This window comes from Amblyomma maculatum, chromosome 7 (genome assembly GCF_055883805.1).
Source record: "Amblyomma maculatum isolate TAMU_Amacu chromosome 7, ASM5588380v1, whole genome shotgun sequence".
Classification (NCBI taxonomy): domain Eukaryota; kingdom Metazoa; phylum Arthropoda; class Arachnida; order Ixodida; family Ixodidae; genus Amblyomma; species Amblyomma maculatum.
In genome coordinates this window covers 113830724-113845757 of record NC_139350.1, presented here as the reverse complement: position 1 = coordinate 113845757, position 15034 = coordinate 113830724, and the positions used below count along the sequence as shown (strand labels likewise).

Genomic DNA, 15034 nt, shown 5'->3' with positions numbered 1-15034 from the left:
GCCAAGCATGAAGAAGGCTTTTACGAGAAGTGGGATGTGGAGGGTATCAAAGAAGCGGGAAAAAAAAGGGAAGAGGGGGAGAAAAAAAAACCCGAAATGTGCTTAGCATTAAACTTGCAGGGCTCGTAAGGACGACATTGCCCCAATGTTTTCATTTATCCTAGTATTAATTGTCCTAAACTTATAAACAAAGTATGACTCACGCTGCTCCCGCTCCAGTGTATTATTGAATCCCACCTGAAGAACTGTTAGTTTGACTGAGTCGAATGAGCGCTGTTTCTGGTTGATATGTTTTGAAAAAGGAAGGTTGGGCAGAGAGCGGACATGAGCACGGTGATTATTAAACCGCATTCGTAGAGGGGTAGCTGTCTGGCCAATATACTGCATGCGGCATACACCTCATTCTAGGAGATGTGTAATGTTTGAGGCATCGCAATCAAAGTTACCATCTATTCTTCCCTTAAAATTTGAAGCTGTGCTTGTTGCGCAGCTTGATGTCTGCATGTGCCTGCACACCTGGCATCTACTCTTTCCGCAAGGCCGGCACCCCAACCGCGGGTTAATACCTAATCTTGAGTGGACTAGGATGCTGCGGATGTTTTTCGGTCGTCGGTAGACAACCTGGGGAGAAGTCGTGAAAATATTGGAGAGACGTTCGCTCTGTTCTAGAATGTTGAAATGTTTCTTTAGGATTTTTTTCACGTTGGGTGGGTTACTCATGTAGGTGAGTACCAGGCTTACTCGACGGTCTATGTTTTCCTTTCGTGGACGTCCCTCCAGTATTTCCTCTCGGTTGAGTGCATATTCCTCTTTTATGGCGTCGTCAACAATATCTGGCGGGTACCGTTATTTTGTCAGGACTTCCCCCATACGTTTTGCGATTCGTGTGACGTCCTGATCTTGGGAACACATTCTTTTGAATCGATGAGCCTGAGAATATGGAATGCTTGTTTCTGAGCGATGAGGATGACAGCTTTGAAAATGTCTACCGACGACCGAAAAACGTCCGCAACATCCTTGTCCACTCAAAAATAGGTAATATATATATATATATATATATATATATATATATATATATATATATATATATATATATATATATATATATATATATATATATATATATAGCAAGTAGCAGCAAGTACCCAAGCAAGTAGCAGGGGGGACAGCGGCCGATGTAGCTCAGTTGGTAGAGCACCGGACGCGATATTCGGAGGTCGTGGGTTCGGTTCCCACCATCGGCACGTTGTTTTTTCTTCTACTTTGTGTTTAATTATCTTTCCTCTAAACAGATTACATTACTAATTTCTGTGATTATCCAAGTAAACATTAAAAAAAAGACAAAGTACCATCCCCAACGCTTTCCTTGGCCTCGCCGACTGTTGGCTTCTTTCCTTCATGTATTATAACGAGCACCCTCATTTCCCCTTAATTGATCTGCTTGTAGCTTACGGGGGTCTCGGTTCTGGCAGTATTGAAGCCATAGGTAGCGTAAGAGGGTTCTAGCACAGCTTTCGCCCTCGCTCTTGATCACGTTCTACGTGACGCTGGCGGTAACGAAGGACGTTCCACGTCCGCTGCTTTGGCTGAGGGTGGCGCTGGTGAACACTCTCAAGGTTCGTATACAGACAACGTAAATACCCAAGCAAGTAGCAGGGGGACAGCGGCCGATGTAGCTCAGTTGGTAGAGCACCGGACGCGATATTCGGAGCTCGTGGGTTCGGTTCCCACCATCGGCAAGTTGTTTTTTCTTCTACTTTGTGTTTAATTATCTTTCCCCTAAACAGATTACATTACTAATTTCTGTGATTATCCAAGTAAACATTAAAAAAAAGACATAAAGTACCATCCCCAACGTTTTCCTTGGCCTCGCCGACTGTTGGCTTCTTTCCTTCATATATATATATATACTGCCTTCCCAGAAGGCAGTGGCGTGGGCAGGAGCGCGTGCGTTAGGCCCGCACACAGATTCATTAGTCATCTCACGACCATCAAGCATCTTTTCTTGGTCCTCTGATCTGTTTTCATCGCTTGCCGCCACGTAACATTTGGTTGGAGGTGCGGCGTACGTCATCCCCAACCTCGCCTTGGAGCATCGACGCCATCTGTGAGCCAGGGCCATCGACCGAGGGCCCAGGGACATTGCCGAGCATCTTTGCCTCAGTCCTTCAAGCCCACACCTGACCAACTACCACCGCGCAGCCCGCGCCCGGACCTGAAGAAAAGGAGAACAGACAGTCCAATCAGAACCAAGACGAAGGACCCGAAAGACCCGAATGGCCCGAAGGAACCGATGGACATGAACACGCAACCCCCGCCCAAGCTGCCCCACATGACCTCGAGCCATCGGTGCCATGGACTCTAGTGACGGATGGTTGACAGCTCCAGAGGAGGCGGATCACCCACGCATCAGACATCGTACCGGCAAGCCGTTCTATTCTTACTTCTTCCTCTTCTTCAAGCATCCAGTCATGCCCATTGCCATGCCATGGAATCATCATTGGTAAACTTCCTCGTTTACGATCGGGTCAAGTCACAGACGAAGGAGGAAGAAGAGGGTAGTGGCGCGGGTAGGAGCACGCGCGCTACGCCCGCACACAGATTAATTAAACGTCACCGCACGACCATCGAGCATCTTCTCTCTGTCCTCTGTTCTGTTTTCATCGCTTGCCGCCACGTAACAATATATATATATATATATGGGTATATATATATACATATATATATATATATATGTATATATATATATATATATATATATATATATATATACATACATATATATCCCACCGCTGCACCAAAATGTTGTGGGACGCTGTGCCCGCCTAGAGATAGACACAGAAGAACGGAGGAGACCAGGCAAACACCACTTGCCCCGGCGCTCTTCTTTTGTTCTCTAACCCCCGCGCTGGCGCTCGTCTAGCGCTCGTCCCGTGCCACTTCTTTTTCTGGCGCAGCGCTCCTCGGCGCGCGCCGTAACAACATATATGATTCGTTTCTGGGGTTTAACGTCCCAAAGTGACTAAGGCTATGAGGGGATACGCCGTAGTGGAGGACTCCGGAAATTTCGACCCCCTGGGGTTCTTTAATGTGCACTGACATCACACAAAGCACGGGCGCCTTGCTTGTCGCCTCCATCGAAAAGCGGCGGCCGAGGCCGAGATTCGCTCCCGCGTCATTGGGAACGGTGTATATATATGTATGTATGCATGAATATATATATATATATATATATATATATATATATATATATACACACATACATATATATACACTGTTCCCAATGACGCGGGAACGAATCTCGGCTTCGATATATATATATATATATATATATATATATATATATATATACATATATATACACTGTTCCCAATGACGTGGGAGCGAATCTCGGCCTCGGCCGCCGCTTTTCGATAGAGGCGACAGGCAAGGCGCCCGTGCTTTGTGTGATGTCAGTGCACGTTAAAGAACGCCAGGGGGTCGAAATTTACGAAGTCCTCCACTACGGCGTATCCCCTCATAGCCTGAGTCGCTTTGGGACGTTATACCCCAGAAACGAATCATATATATGTATGTATATATATACGTTGTTACGGCGCGCGCCGAGGAGCGCTGCGCCAGAAAAAGAAGAGGCACGGGACGAGCGCGCGGCGCCAGCGCGAGGGTTAGAAAACAAAAAAGAGCGCCGGGGCAAGTGGTGTTTGCCTGGTGTCCTCCGCTCTTCTGTGTCTATATCTAGGCGGGCACAGCGTCCACAACATTTTGGTGGCAGCGGTGGGATCATGCAGCTCACCCGCTTCGAAAGTCAAGGACCCGACGTGCCAGATGACAGGACTCTACCACCAGGCGATGGCGCCGACGACACAGCGGCTGGCGCAGCTAGACCTAGATGCTCGGAGGGGCTCGGACCTTCGCCGCAGCTGGATGGCGGTATTGAGTGCCTCCTAGATATAGTTACTCAGCGGATCGAGGCATGGGAGGCCCGTCGGACTACCCAGGCTGTGGAGATGGAAGCTCTCCGGTGCGACTTCCGTCGCCTTGTGCCAGCTGAGCCGAACGCAGGTCATGAGTCTTAAGGCGTCACCGCCACCGCTGCCTCCAGCCCTGCCGTCTCTGGGCCTGCTGCCGTAGCCGCCATTCACGTGCTCGGCGCGGGTACCTAATTGGACGTAGTGCAATTGCCCACGTTTGACGGCACTATCTCGTGGGATGCTTACCGCATCCAACTAGAAGGCATTGCGACGGCGACAGGCTGGGATGAGCAAATGAAGGCATGGATGCTCGTCTCCAAACTGAGAGGCCGTGCAACTGAGCTGCTGCATAACGTGCCGCCCGACCAGCTGGGCTCTTACACCGTCTTGGTGGGCCTCCTGTCCTACCACTACAGTGCTTCAGGTCAACTCCGTGCGCAGTACCACCGCCTGCGAGCCCGCCGTCAAGAGCCCGGGGAGACATACCAAGACTCCGCCGCCGCCATTAAGCGCCTGGTTCTGCAGTCGCTGCCGGGGGCACCTCAGAACGTCATGGCCCTGGTCGGCACGGAGGCATTTGTCGACGCCATCCGACTCCCTGAGGTGCAGCGCTTGGTCCATTTTGGGCGTCCTTAGTCCGTCCGAGCCGCCATGGCGCTTGCCAGCGAGGCGGAATTGACTTTGTTGGCCACGTGAGGGTCGCCACCGTCTGCCGCGCGCACCGTCTCGGTGCAGGCTCCTCGATTGGCACTCCATACAGTGGCCTCTAACCGACGCGGGCGTAACGATACCCGCACGACCAGCTTCAGCTGCGGCCTGAGGGGGCACTACGCGAGGGACTGTGCTAGCCTTCCGACTTTGGAAAACGATTTGCCGGAACTCAGGGGGCACCGTTCCGCCGAATAAAGTCCGTCCCCACACTCCTTTGTTCTCCTTGTCCCCTCCTTTCGTCGGCGTCGATAACAACTGAAGCTCCCTACGTACTCGTCGACGTCGCTCTGCTTGACCGACACGTAGAGGCCTTGGTCGACACCGGAGCGGCTATCAATGTGCTGGACAAAGCGTTTATTGTTAACGAGCCCAACCGGCTTCTTCCAGCCGCCAAAAACTGGCTCTTAGCTTTTAACGGCGCCCCGGTGGAGCAAGTCGGACGCGTCATCGTCAATCTGACAGCGCTCGGAAAGACCCTCTCCACCGAGTTTGTTGTAGCAGACAGCCCTATCTGGCCTGTGGTCCTCGGCTGCGGGTGGTGCCAGCAAGCCGAAGTCGTCCTTAATTTTACCATAACAGAACCACGCGCGAGCCGAACTCTCCGTTGGCCGGGCTGGCTTAGCCGGATTTCCAGTCTCGGTGTCGCCCTGTGGCAGTCCCTGGTGTCGGCGACCAAGCGTGCCTCAGAATCTGTGCATTACCTCGCAACGAAGTGGCCACGTCGATGCTTAACATCAGCCGCGCACCTCTCGTGCTGACGCCTGGCATTCAATGGGGTACAGCCTCAATCCTGAACTCTGGATCACCGCTTGCGTCTCTGCAACCTGAAGCACCTCCTCAGCCCCCTCCAGCGCCGGCGGTCCTACTATGGGAAACATTTAACTTTGGCCCCACCCTCACCGACGCGGAGCTTGTCTCTCTCAAGGCCTTGCTGCTGGAACATCGCAGTTGCTGTGTTCTAGGTGCCGGTGAACTCGGGTGCACTTCCTGGGCCCAACACCGGATCAACACCAAAAACCGTGGGCCCGTTCATCACCAACCTCGCCGTGTAGCGCTAGCCGAACGGAGAGTCATCCAGCAGCATGTATGCGACATGTTTGACCAGGGAAAAATTGTCCCGTCTTGTAGCCCTCGGTCCTCCCCTGTAGTCCTTGTGCGCAAGAAGGATGGAACACTCCGCTTCTGCGTTGATTATCGCAAGATAAATGCTATTACTCACCTCGACGTGTACCCTCTCCCCCGCCTCGACGATGCACTTGATCGCCTGAAGGGTGCCCGTTATTTTTCCACCCTAGATCTGCTCTCGGGCTACTGGCAAGTGCCTGTTCACCGCGATGATGCGGAAAAGACGTATCGTAACTGCCGATGGCCTTTACTAGTTCAACCGTATGCCCTTCGGTCTCTCGAATGCTCCAGCTACCTTTCAGCGCCTCATGGACCACGTCTTAGGCAATATGAAGTGGAATATAGCGTTGGTCTACCTGGACGACGTAATTGTCTATGCGGTTACGTTTGAAGAACACCAAACGCGACTCAAACTCGTCGCGTTTGAGTGGAACGCCGGTCCAACAGCTCGCGTTCCTTGACGTCAAGCACGCCCTCCTCAAGCCTCCCACATTGGCCAACTACGACGAATCGGTCCCCATCGTCCTTCACACGGATGCCAGCCATGATGGGCTCGGCGATCTCCTTCTGCAGGAAGACGAGTCTGGTGACCATTAAGTTCTAGCTTATGCCAGCCGCCAGCTTTCCGACGTAGAGCTCCGCCGCCACTCTTCGGCACTCGAGTGCCTCGCCGTTGTCTGCGCCGTCGGGAAGTTCCGTCCCTACCTGTACGGCCGTCATTTTACCATAGTCACGGACAATAGCGCTCTCACTTGGCTGCAGTCTGCCAAACACTTAAGTGCGAAGATTGCACGGTGGTCACTGCAACTTCAAGAGTACGATTTCACCATAGTGCATCGGCGCGGTTCTGCCCATCAAGATGCCGATTTTCTTGCTCGTCACCCTCGTCTCTTGACGGCTTTGACGGATTTCAGGACTGCACAAAGGCAAGATTCCGACATTGTGGCCATAGTCCAATCCCTTGGCGCCGCCGCCGGCGCAGGTCTCCGTAAACTGCGCCGGGCCTATCGAATTAAAGATAATCTCTTGTGTCAAGTGAGGCGGCGCGTTGGTCGACCACCCGTGCGGTTGCCAGTGGTGCCAGCAACACTGTGGTCGCAAGTCTTGCGCGGCCTGCACAACGCTCCCACAGCTTGTCACCTTGGTCGCGGCATGACCTACGCACGAGTGCCGGAGCGCTCTTGGTGGCCTAATATGTCCAGAGACGTCAAGGAACACGTTGCGTCCTGCCAGACGTGCCACTACCGGAAATCGTCCACACGAATAACCAAGCCACCCCCGCAGGCTTTTTCGCCGCCGATCTCACCTTTCGAACTGGATGGACTGGACCATTTGGGCCCATTCCCGAAGACGCCCGCCGGAAACAGGTATATTCAGGTTGCGATCGACTACTTTTCCAAGTGGGTCGAAGCACTTCCCTTTCCAGACACCTCTTCCGCTCATGCCGTTTTGTTTATGGAACAGCAGCTCGGTCTTCGGCATGGTGTGCCCCGACGCCTCATCACGGACCGTGGGAGCTGCTTTATGTCCCATGAATTTGAGCGAGCCCTCCGCTCCTTCGGCATTGCGCATTCCACTACATCCGTCAATCATCCCCAGTGCAATGGCCTCGTTGGGCGTATTAACCGTACCATCACGGATATACTCGCTTCCTACGTGGCTCCGTCCCACAGAAACTGGGATCGTTTTGTTTCTGGGGCAGCTTTTGCACTCAACACTGCGAGGCAAGAAACAACGCATGTTACGCCGTTCTCAGTCGTCTATGGCAGAACACCCTCCATCCCTCTCGACACGCAGTTGGGCCTTCCCCATCAGAATGCGTCCCCAACTGACTCCGCCCAACGACTTCGTTACGCCCGCCTCGACGCTCAGCGCAACCTTCTCACGGCTCACGCGCGTGTGCAAGTGGCCATTGCGGCAGCACCACCACTTCCTTCCTTCCGGTCCGGTGACTTGGTCCTCGTTCGCCGCACCATCCGCGCGAGTGGCCGTGCCACGAAGCTCATGCCCCGATACCGCAGCCTTTACCGTGTCGTTGAACGGCTCGGCTCCGTGACATAACGCCTCGAAGACCGCCCCGAGCATCGATCTTGCGGTGTGCACCACATTTTCCCGTAGCATGTGTCAAACATGAAGCGATATGTCAACGGCGCAAGCACTGACTCCGACTTAGATACCGGGACATCACCACTACTGTCGTCGCCTGCTGCCTCATTGCCTTCCCCATGAACTGCCGCCCCATAAGTGGAGCGCCTGCAGCAGCTCACCGACACTTTCTTCCCCCCCCCCGGTGCAAAGATGGCACGGCGCGCGCCGAGGAGCGCTGCGCCAGAAAAGAGGCGCGGGACGAGCGCGCGGCGCCAGCGCGAGGGTTAGAGAAGAAAAGGAGAGCGCCGGGCAAGTGGTGTTTGCCTGGTGTCCGTTCGTCTGTGTCTATCTCCAGGCGGGCACAGCGTCCCACAACAATATATATATATATACATGCAACACTATCGATCCACAACCAAAAGTACCTGCGCAAGCAGTACAACCTTGTCAAAAAGCCTGGCATTACATATCAAATTTTGTTCAGATAAAATTTTTACACTTAGCATGAGCTACAGGCGTCTGGCTGATGAAATGGCCTTTTTGGGATAAAATAATTCGGCATCCTTAACTTTACGTGTCAGGCGGACGTGATGGTGATAACCAATGTTGGTTTGGGAAAACAGCGGATAGCAACCTTCTTTATCGTTTTGCTATTCTTTTGTTTTCTTTGTTACTGTTGCAATATACAGCGACTTGGGTGTGTCGGCCGGATGACGAGGTTCCCAAACGTTCCTTCAGACGGACGTTTACACATCGTCCCGTCTGTCTAACTTATACCTTACCACATGATAGGGAACTCATGCACAACCTCACTCACGCAGGATACAAAGGCTGATTTATAATTAATATTGCAAACGAAGGGCTGCAATGTCGTCGCATATCAGGTTTCCGCTGAACACAGACACATTTGGCCTACTATAAAGGGACCGAAAAAACTAACACCGTAGCGATGGGACACATTTCTTGTTTCCTGGGATAGTTGGTGCAAATAAGAGATGACAGCAAGCTTCTTGTCATCACAGAGATCGCTACGTTGAACGGCCTTAAATCCAGATTATACATACTTTGTTCACTTTTGAGAAGCCGCTGCTATTAGCGATACCGGATACCCAGGTGTGCGCAGCCTTTTAACCTGTAGAGCAGTAGTATGTCCTACTGACGGAAAAAAAGACAATTCCGCACGAAAGCACCCCTTTGCTATTCCATTTTCACAATTTAGTAGTGGCCTTATGAAAACACCGAAAACTGGAACAACAATAGCGTCTCTTTTTGTGGAATTACTGTCTTGCTTTCATTCAGTGAAATTAAGTACTGCGCTAACGGTTAAAAAGCTTCGCGCTCCTGGGTATCCGGTGACGGTAATAGCAGCAGCTTCTCAGAAGTCAACACATTATATCTAATCTGGATTTAAGGTCGTTGAACGTAGCGATCTCTGTGATGACATGAAGTTTGCTGTCATATCTTATCAACACCGCCTATCCCAGGAAACAAGAAATGTGTCCCATCGCTATGGGGTTAGAGTTGTATTTTCTGTGATATAAAGTTTACAAGGTGTTGCCTCCGTGTTCAGGGAACCTGATATGTAATGCATAACAGCCCCTTTTTTGCAATATTAATCACAAATCAGAGTTTGTATCTTGCGTGCTCGCGGTTGTGTCTGAGTCATACATGGCAGTAATTCAATTACAGCAAGGACCCAGGTAGCACAAAGTGAGCAATGAAGGGTGGTCCCCAGTGGGTACGACGTAGTCAATGCAGGACAGCCGCGGTGAGCTCAATGTGGGTGCTGCTGAGGGGCCGACGTAAGCCTGAAGGGGGCTGTCGACAAAGTCCCGATGGGCCCCACTAGGGACCGATGCAGGCAGCCCTTGTGGGGCTGCCCCCATTTTTCCCGCATTGCCAAAAGGGCACATCCCGCCAACTCCCCCTGATGGTTCTACTTTGGACAGATTCGGGCAGCCGCTCTGTATGAACATATTTTTTTTTAATTTCGGTTAGCCCCTCAGATAATGAGTTAGGACTGATGCGGGTTCTATAGCGCTAGCCGCACTCGGGCTTGCCCACATTATCATCATAGGGGTCTGACACAGGAAATTGATGGGAAGCCTAGTCCAAGTTTTCGCAATCAATATTTATGCCATAATAAGTAATATTTTATACATGTCTGCACTTTCTAAACAGCAACAATATTATATTTTACAATAATTTATAACATTATTCTAGCCTAAACGACTTTATGGACATCTTGTTCAGGCTATGCAGATGCGTGTTCTGAACAGTAATATTGTGCTTAGAGTTGCAGGCTGTCCACAGCAACCACATAAGGAGCAACAGTTAGCAATCAGTATGTTTTAGTATTTATAGCGCAATTCGCATGAGCGCGAGAACTAAAGCCATGTAATATTTTGTAACCGAATAAACATGGCAACCATTGTTATATTAATCATCTATAATAGTAAGTTAGGGCAATATCTAATATAAATAAAGGTTGGAAAGAATGATTACATAATTGTGCTCCCGCCTTCTAGCCCCATTACGGCCGATGTGGAACCTACAGCGGTTTTGTGTGAGCAGCCCCAATTGGGCTGTGTGTTGTTTTTGAACCTAAAGCCCACTTGCTGTTGCACACGCCTTCAAATTCACCACAAGGGAGCGATTTTGGTATCATGCGGGCCCTCCCGCCCTCTAGCCCTATTACAGCCTATGTGGAACGTAAAGCGGTTTAGCTAAGGCTACCTCATTTGGGCTTCATGAGGGCTTGCCCAAATTGAGCTCTCACTTGCCCTCAAGTAACTTACAAGGGGCCGATTAGGGCAGCATGCAGGTATGTCCGCCTTTTTGCCCCACTACGGCCGATGTTGGTCCCCCAAAGATATAATGGGGTGGCCTCACTTCGGATCTAAGAGAGCTTTCCCATAAAGAGCCCACATTTAGGTTGGTTTGCCGTCATATATCCAACAAGGGACCCTTGTGGTCTGGATGCAGGAATGTGCTCTGCATTAGCCCAAACAACTCCGCTCTGGGACCCATGCAGGAGGAACAGGGGCTAGCCCAAATGAGGCTTGCCCACTTTTGCCCCATCGGGGACAGATACAGGTTTTATGATGGCTGCCCCAACCCCCCCCCCCCCCCGCCCACATCGGACCTACTGGGGCAGAACATTCTGTGCTACCTGTGGACATTACTGCTTAATTACTTTTCTCGGTAATTGGTAATGTAATAAATTACTTTTCAGTCTGGTAATTTAGTAATGCATTGAATTATTCTTGGGCAGTAATTTCGCAGCAAAAGTAAATAATTCCTTTCGAAATTGCTTTCAGTAAAGCACACTACTTCAACAGACAACACTTGAATGGCGCGAAAGCAGGAACGACGTACGGTAAACCAGGGTCAGCATGAGATGGCACCATGTGTTAACTTATACACCGCCACACAGGCCCTCCTTTTTAAACGAACATTTTTTCCCTTTATGTATTGCACACTTCAACCGCTCCCTACGGTGCTATAATGCTATAAAGCTATATGCTATGGTTATAATTTATAACCGACATCAAGACCCTAACGCAAGTGCATCTTCCATTCGTTACAACCTTCCGCGACACGTCGATGAGACCATCGTGAACTATGCGTATTACTTCGTTATAACATACCGCTCATTGCTCTCTTGCGCGATATCGGAGGAGCGCCGGCGTGCATAAAACGGTTTCCGTACCATATATACTTTACTAATGCAAAAAAAAATATGTGCCAGCCCACAGGTGTTCATGCACTGGAGTAATCTAGGCGATATGCGACGAAAAAGCATTTGACAAAATAGAAACCCAGGCGGTGATGCAGGCATCGCGAAATCAGGGGGTTGACGAGCCGTAAGTTAAAGTGCTGGATTATACATAAAGTGGCTGCACAGCAACCATAGTTCTGCATAAAGAAAGTAACAAAATTTCCATAAAGAAAGGTGTTAGGCAAGGAGACACGATCTCCGCGGTACTAACCACAGCGTGCTTAAAGGAAGTATTCAGTCTTGGAATGGGTGCTGTTAGGGGTTTATTTATTTATTTATTCCTCAAAGGTCCGGGGACATTACATGAGGGGTGGGCTATGAAATTTAAAGAGACAGAATGTCTTCGATGGTGGTTTTGTATTGTTTGAAGTTGGCGATGGTTGCCACTTCGCATGAAAGGCCATTCCAGTCTCGAGCCGTTCTCATGAAAAAAGGGTAGAGGGAGAATATCTCAATAATGAGCGATTTGCAGATGACTGCCTTCCTAAGTAACTCGGGGGATGAACTCCGATTGATGATTGATGACCTAGACAGTAAAGGTAGAAAGGTAGGACTGAAAATCAATATGCCGAAGACTAAGGTAATGTTCAGCAGCCTCGGGGAGGAACAACAGTTTACGTTAGGTAGCGAAGCACTGGAAGTAGTAGGCGAATATGTCTACTTAGGACAGGTAGTAACCGCAGATCCGGGCCATGAAAAGGAACTAACAAGAAGAATAAGATTGGGATGGGGCGCATATGGCTAGCGCTCACAGATTATGACTAGCAGCTTACCGGTATCGTTCAAGAGGAAAGTGTATAACAGTTGTCTCTTACCTGTACTCACCTATGTGGCTGAAACGCGGAAGCTAAGGAAAAAGGTTTTACTTAAGTTGAGGACAAAGTAGAGGGCTATGGAACGAAGAAAATGGTAGGGGTAACATTAAGAGATAGCAAGTGTGTAGAGTGAGTGAGAGAAATAACTCAAGTTAGTGACATTCTTGTGGAAATCAAGAAGTAGTAATTGGCATGGGCAGGACATGTAGTGCGAGGAGATAACCGATGGTCGCTTAGGGTAACAAAGTGTATCCCAAGGGAATGAAGGCCTAGCAGGGGGCGGCAGAGAGTTAGGGGGGAAGATGAGATTAAGAAGTTCGCAGGGGTCAATGGAATGCCGCTAGCGCAGAACCAGGTTAATTGGAGGAATATGGGAGATGCCTTCGCCCTGCAGTGGGTAGTCACCTGACGATGAACACTGCTGAAACTTTCAAGGACCAAACGAAAATTAAGCGCCGCGTGTCGGATTCTACGTACTTTCTTCATAAGAATTGAAAGCAAGCGACATCTGCCCCTGCCTCTACTGAAATACAGCCCCGCAAACCTATCAGCCCAGTACGTTTTGCCAACAAGCCATCATGTTGAACTCCATACGCGATTTAGGCTGTGGAGGCCACTACGTGTAAGGAATGCGAAGACAGCATTTCCCACTAATCACGCTTACAGAATATTATTAAAAAGAGGTGTCAACAATCAGTTCTTGGCAAGCCTGGTTATGAGACCGAAGATGCTTAACATATGGGAAGTTTACAGTTATACGCAATGAGGACAGACAACACCAATTGGTGTCATTGCACACCGGCTCCGAATATGGCCATTACTAGAAGCGTTCACAGTACCCCAGCTGAAATGCAGTAATGTTACATATAGCAATAAAGCAATGAAAGCAGTGCTCAGTAAAATTAGTCGGAGCGCTTACTGATTTACGGCGCCTGCTGGGGGCTTTATCAAAGTCCGGCGACAGTTGACGTTGCTTGTAATCAGGCGGGTGGTTTTCTTTCGCTGCGCGCTGCGAAACGTAATTTGTAGACAAGAAGTAAGGTGCTATGAAATGAACTGTTATGAACGGACAATCATATAAGGCACCAGTTTTAATCAAAAGCCGAGTCGCCAAACTTAGTCGGCCTCCTTCCTTTTTTTTGGAGAAACCCGTCATGTGTGAAAGACGTGCTTTTGATTAGTTGAAAGTTTGTCGTCGCTAATGGGGTAAAAGGGCACAAAGGAACAAACGTTCTGACTTGGTACGCCTGACTTGGTTCTGACTTAGCGTAAGGCGCCGAAAAACCTCTACCACTTTGCGTATCATCTTTCACTGACAATATCAATGTACGCAGAGGGATATATCAGGCCGCAGGATCTTTGTGTATGGGGAGCACTAGTTTTCTAAGAGAAAATCTGAAGGCACTACAGTATCAGCTGGCAGGTGTGTATTTAAACACGGGTGCAATCGCAAACGTAAACAACCTCAATTGTATTTCGAATTGGACGCGCAGTCGCAGCATAGTCGAATGGAGAATTTTGAGCACCATGTGATTGAGTCAAGCTGATAGTTCACACTCAAGTGCGACTAACGCTAACACGGAATTCGTCAACTCCGCATTACGTAAACTTAGGTGCGCGTGCATCAAAAATAGAGTATGAAATATATATGGTATGAATATATGGTACGATGGCATTCAGCGATGCAGCAGCAGTGGCGGTGGCGCAGTTCCACGTTCTCTGCCTAAACCTGTCATCGAATTCTTGCAGAAATTTTCGCACGGTGCCGTCTACAACCTGGTTCATCATATCAGCGCACTGCTGATATCAACTCTGGCCGTCACGTGGGGACCCAAGCGCCGGGACCTTCCTATAAAAGCGGCGACAAGCGACCCCCGTCTTCATTCAGCGATGCAGCAGCAGTGGCGGTGGCGCAGTTCCACGTTCTCTGCCTAAACCTGTCATCGAATTCTTGCAGAAATTTTCGCACGGTGCCGTCTACAACCTGGTTCATCATATCAGCGCACTGCTGATATCAACTCTGGCCGTCACGTGGGGACCCAAGCGCCGGGACCTTCCTATAAAAGCGGCGACAAGCGACCCCCGTCTTCATTCAGCGATGCAGCAGCAGTGGCGGTGGCGCAGTTCCACGTTCTCTGCCTAAACCTGTCATCGAATTCTTGCAGGTTGGTAATAGACAATTTATTAAGCACATCCTTTTTTCGCGACCGCCCCTGCTGCTGATCTAGCTGTTTTGCATTTTTCTGTTATTGCCTATTGAATGCTGGTGTCTGCTCTTGTTTACCATGAAGGACGCATGCTCCTCTTGCAACGCAAATTTTGCCGATGGTGACACATTCATGACGTGCGTCGACTGCACTTGTAATTTCCACATTGGAAAATGCAGCGGCGTGACCGAACGATCGTTTAGGATGATGAAAGAAACCACTAGGAAAGCGCTGAAATGCCCAGCTTGCAAGCAAGCAGCTGGACAGACCGATTCAGATAATGTCTTGGAAAATTTCCAAACAGAACTAGCGGAAATAAACAGAAAATTGTCTGGC

At 49.9% G+C, this 15034-nt stretch overlaps 1 non-coding gene across 1 annotated transcript; it reads left to right on the top strand.

Annotated features, from left to right (window-relative positions):
- The first annotated feature begins 1171 nt into the window (after positions 1 to 1171).
- TRNAS-CGA (transfer RNA serine (anticodon CGA)) lies at positions 1172 to 1244 on the top strand. Its single transcript has one exon. It is a non-coding gene; the product is annotated as a tRNA-Ser (tRNA).
- The last annotated feature ends 13790 nt before the right edge of the window (positions 1245 to 15034 follow it).